At 41.3% G+C, this 15,448-nt stretch overlaps 1 protein-coding gene across 1 annotated transcript in view; it reads left to right on the top strand.

Moving 5' to 3' along the window:
* Positions 1 to 478: 478 nt before the first annotated feature.
* The window catches only part of LOC122920651 (sodium/calcium exchanger 1-like), a 120,107-nt gene continuing 105,137 nt past the window's right edge, over positions 479 to 15,448 (top strand). The window contains exon 1 of the mRNA XM_044270318.1: positions 479 to 613. The gene's annotated coding sequence lies outside the window, so the exon portion shown is untranslated. The remainder of the gene's footprint in view (positions 614 to 15,448) is intronic.

Raw genomic sequence — 15,448 nt, 5'->3', positions numbered from 1 at the left:
ACCTAAAGTTAGGAGATGGACATTTATGGATAGATTTATAACATAAAGATGACAAGGAAGAATCCAGATACTTCCATTTCATACAGAACAGGGAGAGAATGCTCTCAGAACATCAGGTACAGTGACAGGTGTCAGCAATATGTCTGTGTCACAGATGGGTACTAGAAGTGGGGCTCTCGTGCATGAATAATTCTCTTGATATTTCAGTGACAGAGATGCTTTTACTCAGTGGATTAGTGGACGGCATAAAGAAATGTGTCAGTGACATGACCGGGGAAATGATATACTGGTACTTACTTTTTTCTCACCCAAAGTGACAGAGGAGTAGACATAGGTGTGAAAGCTTTTTCAGTGTACTAGGAAATTGCGTAAACAGCAATTTCCTCATATACGTCTATTATTGTTATAGCTGTGTGCACAAGCTTCTTGATAATAAGCCTTTGGGGCTGCGGGGAATTCAAATTTGTCAGTGGTCGCTTGAAAATTCATCAGCTGAATGCACTCGTCTATGAAGCGGCAGTCACAGGCTGACAGCAAATCGGAGGGACCATGACTTCTCCTGGCTTTTATTATTGGACTCTCATTCTCATAAAGTGACCACTTCCATCACTAGGTACAAATTATGGAATTGTTATTTATGCAACCCCAGGAGTTTACCTACGGGATGGGGCATTTGGCAGGGCCAGTATTAGTGATATACTGTATCAAGACCAGATTTGGTTTATGCATGTCTCCACCAGAGAGGGACTTTCTGCTCATTCTTGGTAGATAAAAAAATAATAATGAGAAAATGTGATGCCTACTGATGGCCAACTGATAAGATGAATCTTTAAAAGGTGTCAGCTACAGAAGAATCTCAAACATGTTTTATCTTCTATTTACTGGCTAACACGGTACAAATATATTTTTTACTTCTCATCTTGGTACTGGGACTCCCCCAATGTACTGAAAGTAGGATGAAGGCTGGTTCCGTCATCCAGTAGGTCACAGAAACCACCTCAATATGTAGGGCACATAGTATGGGGAGGATTGAGGGATTGTTCCTTTAGCTTGCTTGGTTTGATGATGTGTAATATGGATGTTAGCATATCTATTGGTATGATTGTACATTTTGCAGCTGGTTCTCTCTTGCACTGATATACCAGTACTTGGCAGATGCTGAATACACTGCTGCCGGAGCAGATCTATTCTGATTACAAGGCCTTCACACATGAAGAAGCCTCCAGAGTGTAATAATGGCCTCTATACAGTATGTGGTGGATAAACCACCGCTCTAACAGTAAATTTACATGCAGTGACTGAGCCATTCATCTGAATGGGCTTAGCAGAAATGCATGTTTGTAGAATAGGCACCTTTCAGATGAATGGAACAGAATTTTTAGTCCCAGAATTTTTTGCTGAAAAATCTGCCACATGTGAATATAGCCTAATGCAGTTCTTCAGAGTGTTTTCTATAGCTGACCATAGTAGTAGTAGCAGCAGTAGCAGAAGTAGTAGTAGTAGTAGTGACTTGGCTTTCCTTCACCTGGGACAAAGATTCCGTTTTAATTTCCTGCAATTCTGAAAAAATATTGAAATTGCCTATTTGGCCAACATTTACCTACTCTCTGTGAATAACTACGGGTACTTTCACGCTTGCATCAAAGTTTTCCAGTATTTAGTTCCGTCCTAGGGGCTCAATACCGGTAAAATCTGATCAGTTTTATCCTAATGCATTCTGAATGGAAAGCAATCAGTTCAGGATGCATCAGGATGTCTTCAGTTCAGTCCTTTTACGGTATTTGGACAGAGAAAAAAACGCAGCATGCTGCATTTTTCTCTCCGGCCAAAAATCCTGAACATATGCCGGCATTTTTCTCAATTAGAATGTATTAGTGCCGGATTGACAGATCCGGTCTTCCGGCCTGCGCAGACCTTTAAAAATGTAAAAAAAAATAAAAAAAAATACCATATCCATTTTTTCCGGATGACACCGGAGAGACGTATCCGGTATTGCAATGCATTTGTGAGACGGGTCTGCATCCGGCTCCATCTACAAACTGCCTGCCGGAATCCAGCAACGCAAGTGTGAAAGTACCCTACCTAACACTGGCTAAAAATAAGTTTTGTTGCCTTGTGTGTGTACTCGATTGTGCCCAACATTGGTCAGGGGTTACATCAGAAGGACATGTCGAGTGCTCAGCATAATAATTGTGTATTGCGACTTCAGCTCCCCGTTTTCTGTCATATTAGAGTGGATAGATTTGGCGCACATCAGTTTTTACATTAGCACTTTAAATGCAGCCACACAAAAGCGTTCTCCATACAAATGAATGGTGAACTGCTGTGAAGGGACAGGGATGCCACAAAAGGAAAAAGCTGTTTTTTAAATCATGCAGCATCTGGGAATAGTCGAAAAAGGACCTGTGTGAAAACCTTCTCCACGGGACTCAATGTTATCTCAGCTACCCGGGTCACACAGAGATTAATCGCTGTTGTTGGCGTTTTTTTTTTTTTAGCAGAAGTCACATGAACTGTCAGATTATAAAGAACAGCAACTGTTAAAACAACACTGTAGTATCAGAAGAGAAAATCACCTCTCCTTTCTTGATCCAACATTGCCACATTACGGCTATATTCACATGGAATTCTTCTTGCATTTTTTTATTTTTTATTTTTTAAAACTTTATTTTTTTTTATTATATAAACTTTTATTTTTTTAATTCTCATACAAAAAAAAATACATAACAATATACCATTTACAATGCTATAAAATCCAAAAGTCCGTCAGTTCTAGTCCTTAAAGCATAATTAAATATGATTTCATGCAAATACCCATAATTATATAGATATTAACTAAAATCAAATAAAGGTCTCACTGCCTGGGGGGAAAGCAGGACCAGCCCGGCATCAAAGGGTTTAGCATTACAGATAAAAAACGAGATCTTATTTAGTATTATTATCTCCACACTGAGAGGGAGCATAGGCCCGAGACCCGGGGGGCCCACCGAGCAGCGAACACGCACCCCCCACGGCCTCCCTCAGACGCAAGCAAGCACCACGGACAGGACCAACACCCGTGGGGCGAATCTCTGGTGCTCACCTATCCCGTGTGGGGCAAGCTCACAGCGATCTTTGATCGCACCCTTCCGTAAAACCGAAGAGAAGGGGAGGGGGGTCCAGCAGTCTTCTATCCCAGTGGTATAAAACCCACTCCCAGGATTTCCTGCCTCATCCCCATATAGTTAGATTAAATGTTAATGGCTTGTTTAAGCATAACTCGCATGGGTGCTCCACGGTATCTCATGGAGAGGGGACACAAATCAAAGTGTCACTCAACAATCCCCAGCACTTGGGGAGAGAAAAGAAAAATAGCCAGCCAGCACTGTCTCATTAGGAGGGCAGAGCCCGGCATCAACTCCAGTTCATTAAGAAGGAACAAATGAGGGACCCAAACCACACCCGTGTCAAATCACTGCCCGTAGTAAAAACTCACGTCCAAGAGAAAAAGCCGCATCCCGGGTCGCACCCGATGCCCGGATCCCCCAAAATCCCGAGCCCCGAACCCTCACCAGAATGTTAGTCAATATTTTAAATTGATCAAGAATTAACCAGTATCTAATGCCGGTGAGTCCTGCCAGCCCCCGGCATTTCTAAAGATGCTCCAATGCTCTATTATGGCTTCACATTCTGCATTAATACATTGCATACACAAAGAAGCCGGACAATTGGATCTTCCCCAAAAAATCCCCCACCTTACCCCCCCCCCCCACCCGCCACCTTGCAGACAAAAAAAAAAAAAAAAAAAAAAAAAAAAAGTTAAATTAGTTGGTCGTATCCCAGTCTTTCCACAATTTATCCCACTTTAAGTATGCTCCTCGTTGTTTATACAAGATCTTCTCGTAGCTTTTCACCTTCTCAACCAAACCCAGCCAATTATTACAATCTGGAGCGGAGGAGCAAAACCATACTCTAGAAATGAGAAGCCTAGCCAGAAACATCACCTTAATCAACAATCGACCATTTGTAGGTTGGTGATTAACCTCCGATAGATCTCCCAGGACCCATATCCTGGGAGTGAAGGGAACAACAATGTTGAGTCTGCGAGCCAGATTGGTTTGAACCGATCTCCAGTACCTGCTCACCATTGGACAGTCCCAGAACAGATGTAAATGATCTGCCTCGGATTTATCACAGCGTGGGCAGTTAGAGGAGGTTCTAAGTCCTCTCCTATATAACCATGTAGGTGTCACATATATTTTGTGCAAAATATTAAATTGTACCACAATGTGATTAAAATTATGCGAAACCAATTTTAAACTTTCCCCTATATTCTCCCAGTTTGGGGAGCCCGTCGCTAAAAGCGAAGATGACCAGGCTCTCTGTCCTGGTGAGAGAACATCAGAAAAAAACTTTTTCATTAAGTGTCTATAACAGTGAGATACTTTAATTCTCGTGACAATTTTCTTAGAAATTAAATCATGTAAAAATTCAGGAGTTTCTATAATAAGAAGATAGCGATTCGCAGTGCTAGAAAGTGCTGACCTTAATTGAAAATATGCATACCAAGCCACCTCACCTAGATTTGCCCCTTGCTTTAAATCCGCAAGGGGCAAAATGTGTCCACCACTGACCACTTGATGCAGGTACTGAATATTCTTGGTCCTCCAATACTGGCTGCAACTCAAGTCATTTAAATTCAAGAGCTTTGGGTTATGCCATAGTGGAGTACAAATAAGTGATGCCCCAGCTCCACACCAATTCCTTATATTTCGCCAAGACTTTATGGCCATTCTGCAGAAGAGTGTATACCCATTTAATGCATTTAATAAATAGTCAGACTCAAGTACTGTAAAAAAATCTGCGAAGCCTGAGTCTTTCACCACCCTGCTGCAGAACTGGCTATTTTCCCATTCATTAAACAGGCAGAGTTGAGAGGCCACAAAGTACCCCCTAAAGTAGGGGAGGTTAAGACCTCCCCGACTATAGGGCATAGAAAAATAGAGTACCTTCAGTCTCACACGCTTCCTCCCCCATATTAAATCATTGAGCATCCGCTCTATCAATCTAAAGTACTTATCTACAATCCATACAGGCGAGTTGCGCAAGATATATAGAACCTGGGGCAGCACCACCATTTTTATTAATGAAATTCTGTCGGCTCTTGCATCATTGCTTCTTCTTGCATTTTAACTATATTTTTTTAAACATATCAATGATAGCACCAATAATCTGTATTATACTCACATTCCTGTAGTGTGCAATGTTAAAGGGAACCTGTCAGCGGCAAAAGCCATCAGTACACCGCCAGGAGTACCTTCAAGTAGCCGGCAGTGAGTACCTAAATGCATTTTCTTACTGCATTTAGATGAGGCAGAAGTATGAAAAATCCTCCGTCCGCGCTATTTTCCAGTCAGGCTTAAAGACTAGTGGTCAGCGGCCTCTTTACTTCAAGTCAAGGTTACCGTGCCCCTTCCCTGCCCCTTCGCTGTGACTGACCGCGCTTATGCCCGACAGCCGGCTGTCAGTCACAGGAGAAGGGGCAGGGAAGGGGGCACGGTTACCTTGACTTCAAGTCTGACTGGAAAATAGTGCGGACGGAGGATAAGAGAACATTTTTCATACTTTTGCCTCATCTGAATGCACTAAGAAAATCATCATTAGAAACTCAGTGCCGGCTACTTGAAGGTACTGCTGGCGGTGTGGGATGGATTTTGCCGCCGACAGGTTCCCTTTAAAGTAGCCTGATGCCGCATAAGAAGACACCGGTATTATAGAAAGTGCTTGATGGTCAAGTTACACCTCTGGCTGGAGGGAAGGGGTTAGGTCAAGAATTTGGCATGGGGGAGGGGGGTGCCGTTTCAAATTTTGCCTCAGGCAGCGCAAAGGCAATGTGCTTCCCTGCCCCTGGCCACAAAGCACTGAGGGAAGGGGGCCCAAGCTGAACTCTTGCACCAGGGCCCATGAGCCTTTAGCTACCCCCATGCGCATAAGTGATACTATTTGGAGCCACTTTAATTTACAGCTAATCTGTAATATATTACATCTACAGTAATCTCTTGTGGAACAACATGAGGAGGAGAGCATTATCAAGAATATTTTATGTTCATGATTTTGGTAACCATGAAAGAGGATCCCTTCGGAGCTGGAAAACCTTTATGCTGATAGCATCTGCTTCTATTAGATAATATTTTCAGAAGACAGGTGTCATAAATGGAGCCTGTATAGTGCCGAAAGCAGGAGGGGAGAGCAGCAGACAAGAAATGGTGTTTTTTATTAAAGTGGACCTCCAGGCTCCCCCCTGCTTGCTGGCCTCAGTACATGTGTGACAATTACCTGATAATATATTTTGCTTCTCACTGGTGGTTTAGTATTCTGTACTTTATAATCATTCTGTGATTGGAGTAAAGAAAATCATGGCAGAAACTCTACCTGCCCTAACTTCAGCCTGTCCCTGGCCACGGTTTCTCCTGATCCCATGGTGCTCTGCACCAGTGTCCATTGACCTCCATGCGCAGCAGCCTATAAAATAGAGACTACTCCAAGAGTTAGTGGCCTGGTTTCTCCCCTGTAGCCAAGTCCAGATCCCTGTATAGGAGATAAAGTATGAGGACCAGGAGTTTGCCTGGATAGCACAGATTGGTTTAGTAGACACAGAAGGTCTAAATCTGCTTTGTAACAACGTGTCAGAGATCACTTTGGTGGAGTGGTTGAGATTGTGCATTTATCCTTTTCTAGTGTCAAACCACTTACAGTGTTCTTATATTTCTATTGTTTTATTAATACAGGTCTAAAGCCTATATTATAAGCCCAATTTTGCCATATAATCGCTACAGCCTTAATAGTGTTGTGTCAGAGATTCCTGATAATGAATGTCCCTAAATGGTGCCAAAATGGTTCTATAAATCCGGTATCCCCTTGTTCTGAAGACCGATGATAGTTCAAGCTCTTGAACTCAGATCCATTCTTCTGACATGTATCTATGACCTCCCCACTGTAAATTCGCTGACTTGCTTTTTTGGCCAGCTGACTACACCGAAACATGAATTCTGCAGTTCTGTCAGAAACTAGAAACAGAGACCCATGGCTGCAATGGGAAATCAGAATTCCCAGCAACCTGCATTATTACTGGATTGTGAATGAAGAGACTCTTGTAATAGCAACTTATTCCAGAATTACTATTTATGCAGCAGCATAATCTAATACGGTTTGACAACTGTATATGAAAGTGTACAATTTCACTTCAAGTGTTTTGTTTTTATTTTTTGGGGAAGAAGATAAGATTCAAAGGTATATTGATTAATACAGTTCTTTTATGAATGGCCTCCTAGTGAAATAAAAGCTAATATATTATACAATCCTAGATTTCTGTTCTAATAGTGAGGCAATCCAACCAGTATCAGGATGGGCAGGGTGAGGTCTTCACATTTCAGTAGCAGAACAAGCAGCTGTTAAAACCTGAATTATGTATGCTTCCTGAATCTAGGGAACTGTGTGAACATACCCCAGTGTGTCTGCACAATACCCCAGTGTGTCTGGGTTTCTGTGCCTACAGAATATATTAAACAATCCTTATGTGAAGAGACCAGCCCTGCTCCCTGTGCAGAGGGATTGTGTCATCATACTTAGAGTGCATTATTCTAAGACACAGGGTGCTCCATGTAACGTGCAGAATTAAGTGAGAGGATCTAAAAAGCTGGAACAGTTGCCTTTCCTGACACCCTTCATATAGACCTGGCCACCAAATGTTCACTCATGCTCCTAAAGGAATTAGGAAAAGTGTGTAACAGCCCCAGCTCCATAGAAGCATTGGTCTTCCTCTTTGTAAGGGGTCAAGGCTGCAGAGAAGTATGAGTTCAGCTCTCCTTAATGAGGGGTTCACAGAGAGTATTGGTATATTGAAAAGCCATTTTCCATCACAAGAACAGCACTTCTGTTTGGTAACGAAGAAAGAGTTTAGTGATCATAGAAACATAGAATGTGTCGGCAGATAAGAACCATTTGGCCCATCTAGTCTGCCCAATATACTGAATACTATGGAATAGCCCTTGGCCCTATCTTATATGAAGGATGGCCTTATGCCTATCCCATGCATGCTTAAACTCTTTCACTGTATTTGCAGCTACCACTTCTGCAGTAAGGCTATTCCATGCATCCACTACTCTCTCGGTAAAGTAATACTTCCTGATATTACTTTTAAACCTTTGCCCCTCTAATTTAAAACCCAGTCCTCTTGTAGCAGTTTTTCTTCTTTTATATATTCTCTCCTCTTTTACTGTGTTGATTCCCTTTATGTATTTAAAAGTTTCTATCATATCCCCTCTGTCTCTTTCTTCCAAGCTATACATGTTAAGGTCCTTTAACCTTTCCTGGTAAGTTTTATCCTGCAATCCATGTACCAGTTTAATAGCTCTTCTCTGAACTCTCTCCAAAGTATCAATATCCTTCTGGAGATATGGTCTCCAGTACTGAGCACAATACTCCAAATGAGGTCTCACTAGTGCTCTGTAGAGCGGCATGAGCACCTCCCTCTTTCTACTGGTAATTCCTCTTGCTATACACCCAAGCATTCTGCTAGCATTTCCTGCTGCTCTATGACATGGTCTGCCTACCTTTAAGTCTTCTGAAATAATGATCCCTAAATCCCTTTCCTGAGATACTGAGGTTAGGACTGTATCACTGATTTTATATTCTGCTCTTGGGTTTTTACGTCCCAGGTGCATTATCTTGCACTTATCAACATTAAATTTTAGTTGCCAGATTTTTGACCATTCCTCTAGTTTTCCTAAATCCTTTTCCATTTGGTGTATCCCTCCAGGAACGTAAACCCTGTTACAAATTTTTACGTCATCAACAAAAAGACACACCTTACCATCGAGGCCTTCTGCAATTTTGCTGATAAAGATATTAAACAATATGGGTCCCAGAACAGATCCCTGAGGTACCCCACTGGTAACAAGACCATGGTCTGAATATACTCCATTGACTACAACCCTCTGTTGTCTGTCCCTCAGCCACTGCCTAATCCATTCAGCAATATGGGAGTTTAAGCACAAAGACTGCAATTTATTGATAAGCCTTCTATGTGGGACAGTATCAAAAGCCTTACTAAAGTCTAGATAAGCGATGTCTACTGCACCTCCGCCATCTATTTTAGTCACCCAATCAAAAAAATGAATAAGATTAGTTTGACATGATCTCCCTGAAGTAAACCCATGCTGTTTTTCATCTTTCAATTCTTGGGATTTTAGATGTTCCACAATCCTCTCCTTAAGTATGGTTTCCATTAATTTCCCTACTATTGATGTCAGGCTTACTGGCCTATAGTTGCCTGATTACTCCCTACTACCTTTCTTGTGAATGGGCACAACATTTGCTAATTTCCAATCCAATTTCCAATCTTCTGGGACGACTCCTGTTACCAGTGATTGGTTAAATAAATCTGTTAATGGTTTTGCTAGTTCACAGCTGAGCTCTTTTAATAGCTTTGGGTGTATCCCATCAGGCCCCTGTGACTTATTTGTATTAATTTTAGACAGCTGACCTAGAACCTCTTCCTCTGTAAAGACACATGCATCAAAAGATTCATTAGTCTTCACATTCTAGTTCAGCATTCTGAAAGTAGTTTTTAGATGATAATGGTTCAGTGGAGGTTTCATTAGGGTCTGCAGCAGAGTCTTTCATCACAGATCAGTCAAAAATGCAGGACAGAATAGTGCAGAATGCTATTATAGTCAATGGGGGTCCATCAGGCGTCCTTCATAAGAAAGATAGTGTTGGAGAGGTGAACCTAGACTAACAGATTCCTTGTAAAGAAGACCTTTTATCAGTAATGAAGAGCTATGAAATTCAAAAGCTCATTACATACAGTAGGACTCTGCTTTGACAGTGGACTCCCTAACTGCACAGGCAGCATATATGGTATTTGCGCCCCACATAGGTTGCACAAAGACTTACTGGACACCAGTTGCCCCATATAGACCAAATTACGAAGCTCAAAAAGCTGTTAGTATTTTGTACAGAACTTGGACAGTCTCCATGTTCATTTCAAGGGGAAGAAAATGGTGAAAGACTCTCTTAGGCACTGTGAGCAATCAGCTGAATGTAGATAGAATGCGTTTAGAGAGTGGGTATAAACAACGCTAGCAGAATAGAGGTTAATGGAGTGGTTTATTTAGATGCGTTAGGAACTAATGACCTGTGTGGGTTTTACTTTTAATGTATGCAGCAGGCTCAGGCTGAGTTTCATTGATTGGCCTTGTGGACAAAGGAGATAGAGCTCTTATGGACATTCTGCTTATGTCAAGAATTTCATATCAGTTTAGTTATTTGTATAAAAGTGACATGGTGTCTACATATCAGTATTATCCTGTTTCCAAGCAAGGAACTACGATGTTGTAGTCACTAAGATGTGCCTACATGTTGCATTAAAGAAAGAGTAAGGCATACAGCGAGCAGAATCTCTTGACATTTATTTTATGTTTTAGATGGTAAAAGTCACAGGCAGAATCCAAAGACAATTGCAGCTGTAAAGTCACCTGTGCTATTCCACATACACAGTAACTGCTTAGGGGATTCCTCCAGTATGTCATTGTCAGAAATAAGATGTCAGATATATTGCTGCTATGAGAGGAGGGATTTTCTCCATCTGTCATTGTGATAACCTAGACACTGTCGATTTCCTGGAGAGCAGCCTGTGACCATTCAGCATGTTCTCCACTCAGTACGTGTAAGAAGTGCAATGTTTATACTCTGTTTGTCAGGAATTGCACACTACAAATTGTCAGTGAAAATTAACCTGGGACTGCACTGGGATCTTGGCCACTGAAAAGTATCATGTGACCAAGATCGCTGTGTGGCAGGGCAGCCATAGCAATAAATGGGGTTCTGCCTGCTGCCACTACTGTGACAACCCTGCCACAACCCTGCTCAATTGTATGGCGACCTGAGGTCACAGTCGCGAGTCGTGCTATTGCTGCACTACTTGCTACTACAGTAGTGATTCTTGGTTGCACGATGAGTGTTGCAGCCAAGATTGTCATGGAGCTCCAGACTTAATAGTGTACTGCTTTCCCCGCTTTACTAATATGTGCCAAAGCCAGTATCATAAAGAGCAAACGGGAAAGTGAAGCTCAGTTGGTGGATTTTAATACATGACTGTTAATAGTTGTGGATACCCCAACAGACACGTGTATTTAAAACTAGCTGTACATGTGACAATTTGCCTCGTGACACGCCATTGATCCTGGGATTTATTTTCATTACCATTTCGAAGTCAGGGATGGTATTACCCCCCCTAATATGGGGCACTTGGCATCTGCATCATGGGTGTTTTTGGCTTCCTATGGATCAACACTAAAGGCTTAAAGGTTGGATTTGATGGACTTTTTATTTTTTCAATCCTATTAACTATGTATCCGCAAAAATCATGTACAATATTTGTTTTGTGTAAATACAATTACAGTTAAACTTCTCCAAAATACCACCTCTTTAAAGGGCATCTGTCAGCAGATTTGTACCTATGACACTGTCTGACCTGTTACATGTGCACTTGGCAGATGAAGGCCTCTGTGTTGGTCCCATGTTCATGTGTGTCCGCATGGCTGCAAATGAGCCTCTAGGAGCAACAGGGGTGTTGCCATTACACCTAAAGGCTCTGCTCTCTTTGCACCTGCAGCGCCTTCTGCACTTTAATTGACAGGACCAGGCAGTGTAAACGTCATCACACCTGGACCTGTCAATCAAAGAGGAGAGGGCATGGCAGTTGTAGAGAGAGCTCAGCATCTAGGTGTGATAACTTTGGGCAGAGTACTATAGAGAAGGAGGATCTGTGCATATTGTTAGTCATCCAAGGAAGCTGTCAATCACTTGTAGTTTTGCCCACTTATCTCCTAAGCATACACAAAGAGCAGAGATTTAGGGCTCATGCACACGGCTGTTGGTGTTTTTGCAGTCCACAAATTGCGGATCCGCAAAACACGGATACCGGCTGTATGTGTCCTGCATTTTGCGGAATGGAATGTCCTTCCCTCTATACAACAGTCTTATCCTTGTCTGTAAAACGAATAAGAATAGGACATATTCTATTTTTTTTGTGGGGCCGCGGAACGGACATACGGATGCGGTCAGCACACAGGTTTGCTGTCCACATGTTTAAAAGCCCCATTGAAGTGGAACAGGGTCCGCATCTGTTCCGCAAAAAATGTGGACCAAAACCCGGTCTTGTGCATGAGCTGAATCATTTCTAACAATACTATACATCCCTCTGCTCAGCTCCTCCTGCTCTATAACATGCTGGCTACAGATCAGACACTATGTTCAATGTGACAGGTTCCCTATAAGTAGACCTCCCCTTTATCAAGACCAGATTTCTTGTACAGCTTTTTAGTTTCATTATATTCTATGCATACTGGTCATCTTCTTTGAGAAGTCCTTTTGGGTGGTATGTTTGATTGTACGTGTAATCATTTCAATCATAAGGAGAATTTCTTGGACTTGTTTTGTGTTGTTTGATCATTAACCCCTTCATGACCCTGCCATTTTTCACCTTCAGGACCAGGCCATTTTTTGCTAATCTGACGTGTGTCACTTTACGTTGTGATAATTTTAAAACACTATTACTTATCCAAGCCATTCTGAGATTTTTTTCTCGTCACATATTGTACTTCATGACAGTGGTATATTTGAATCAAAATATTTCATTTTTATTTATAAAAAAAAAAAAAAAAAAGTTAAAAATTTAGAAAAATTACCAATTAAAAAAATTTCAATTTCTCTACTTTTAAGGGCTCATGCACACGACCGTATGGCGTTTTCAGTGTTTTGTGGCCATTTTAAATGGATCAGTTTTTCAGTTTTTGTTTCAGTAGTGTTTCCGGTTCAGTTCCATTTTTCCGTTCCGTTGTTCCGTATGGCATATACAGTATACAGTAATTACATAGGAAAAATTGGGCTGGGCATAACATTTTTCAATAGATGGTTCCGCAGAAATGGAACGGATACATAAGACATACGGAGTACATTGTGTATGTGTTGCATTTTCTTTGCGGACCCATTGACTTGAATGGAGCCACGGAACGTGATTTGTGGGCAATAATAGGACATGTTCTATCTTTCAACGGAACGGAAAAACAGAAATACGGAAACAGAATGCACACGATGACACTTCAGTTTTTTTTTTTTGCTGACCCATTGAAATGAATGGTTCAGTATAAGTAACGCATGCTGAACTATAAAAACAGGCAGTATACTGAACGCAAAAAACTTTTGTGTGCATGAGCCCTAAAACAGATAGTGATACCTCCTAAAATAGTTATTACTTTACATTTCCCATATGTCTACTTCTTTTTGATCATTTTGTAAATGACATTTTCTTTTTTTGGGACATTAGAAGGCTTAGAAGTTTAGAAGCAAATCTTAAAATTTTTAAGAAAATTTCCAAAACCCAATTTTTAAGGACCAGTTTAGGTCGGAAGTCACTTTGTGGGGCTTTCATAATAGAAATCACCCATAAATGGCCCCATTTTAGAAACTACACCCCTCAAGGTATTCAAAGCTGATTTTACAAACTTTGTTAACCCTTTAGGTGTTCCACAAGAATTAAAGGTAAAAAGGGGAGATGAAATTTCAGAATTTCACTTTTTTGGCAGATTTTCCATTTTAAATTCAATATTTATTACCCTGATTCTGTAGTTTACAGAAACACCTCATATGTGGTTGTAAACTGCTGTACGGGCACACAGCAGGGCACAGAAGGAAAGGAACGCCATATGGTTCTTGGAGGGCAGATTTCACTGGGATAATTTTAAGTGCCATGTCACATTTGAAGAACCCCTGATGCACCCCTAGAGTAGAAACTCCAAAAAGTGACCCCATTTTGGAAATTATGGGATAAGGCGGCAGTTTTGTTGCTATTTTAGGGTACATATGATTTTTGGTTGCTCTATATTACACTTTTTGTGAGGTAAGGTAATAAAAAATTGCACGTTTTGGCACAGTTTTTATTTTTGCAATTTTCATCTGACAGGTTAGATCATGTGCTATTTTTAAAGAGCAGGTTGTTACGGACATGACAATACCAAATATGACTACTTGTTTTGGTTGTTTCAGCTTTACATAATAAAGCATTTTTAATTTATTTTTTATTTTTGTGTCTTCATATTCTGAAAGCCAAAGTTTTGTATATTTTTTTTTTTGGGGGGGTGGGGGGCTGATGTTGCGGTATGAGATGGCGGTTTCATTGGCACTATTTCAGGGTGCGTATGAATTTTTGATCGTTTGGTATTACACTTTTTGTGATGTAAGGTGACAAAAAATGGCTTTTTTGATACCTTGATACCGTTTTTATATTATATTTTTTACGGTGGTCACCTGAGGGGTTAGGTCATGTGATATTTTAATAGACCTGGTTGTTAAGGACACTGGGATACCTAATACGTCTACTTGTTTTATTTTTTTCATTTATAACAATAAAACATTTTCTAAACAAAAGAGAGCCATAGTTATTTTACTTTTTGCCAGATTTTTTTATGTAGGGGCTCATTTTTTGCGGGATGAGGTGACTGTTTGATTGGTACTATTTTGGGGGGCATACATCTTTTTGATCGCTTTGTGATGTAAGGTGACAAAAAAATGGTTCTTTTAGCACAGTTTTTATTTTATTTTTTTCTGCAGCATTCAGGTGAGGGGGTGGATCATGTGATTCTTTTATAGAGCCGGTTATTACGGACGCGGCAATACCAAATGTCTTTTTCTATTTTTTTTTAACCTCACTATGGGACTTCAACTTGTGGGGTCTGATCCCCTCTGCTATGCATTACAACACAACCTGTATTGTAATGCATTGGCTGTCAGCTTTTAGGCCCCTTGCAGACGAGCATGTCCGGATTATGTCCGGATGCGTTGCGAATGCATTTAGTGAAAAATGCGTGATTTTGTAGGCAAAGTCATTCAGTTTTGCCTGCGATTGCGTTCATTTGTTCAGTTTTTATTGTGTTTTGATGCGTTTTGCACGCGCGTGATAACAAACTGTATACAAACCACATCTCTTAGCAACCATCCGTGAAAAATGCATCGCATCCGCACTTGCTTGTGGATTTGATGTGATTTTCGCGCAGCTCCATTCACTTCTATGGGGCCAGCGTTGCGTGAAAATTGCAGAATATAGAATATGCACAAGTGATGTGTGAAAACCAATGCACATGTATAGAGCCCAATTGAATTGAATGGGTCCGGATTCCGTGCGGGCGCAATGCGTTCGCATCACACACTGCATCTGCGCGGAATACTCGCACGTGTGAAAGTGGCCTTATGCTGACAGCCTGCCTGTGAGACCCAGCCTAAGGGCTGGATCTCACAGACTTCCATAGAAGGCAAGCCCTGCCTGATGCCTTCACCGATGCCGGCGTATGCAGCAGGGACCCGGCTGTCAGTGACTGCGCAGCTCTTGCACCTGCCCGATCGGCCCGCC

This window comes from Bufo gargarizans, chromosome 10 (assembly GCF_014858855.1).
Source record: "Bufo gargarizans isolate SCDJY-AF-19 chromosome 10, ASM1485885v1, whole genome shotgun sequence".
NCBI lineage: Eukaryota > Metazoa > Chordata > Amphibia > Anura > Bufonidae > Bufo > Bufo gargarizans.
This window is presented reverse-complemented; position numbering and strand designations above follow the sequence as displayed.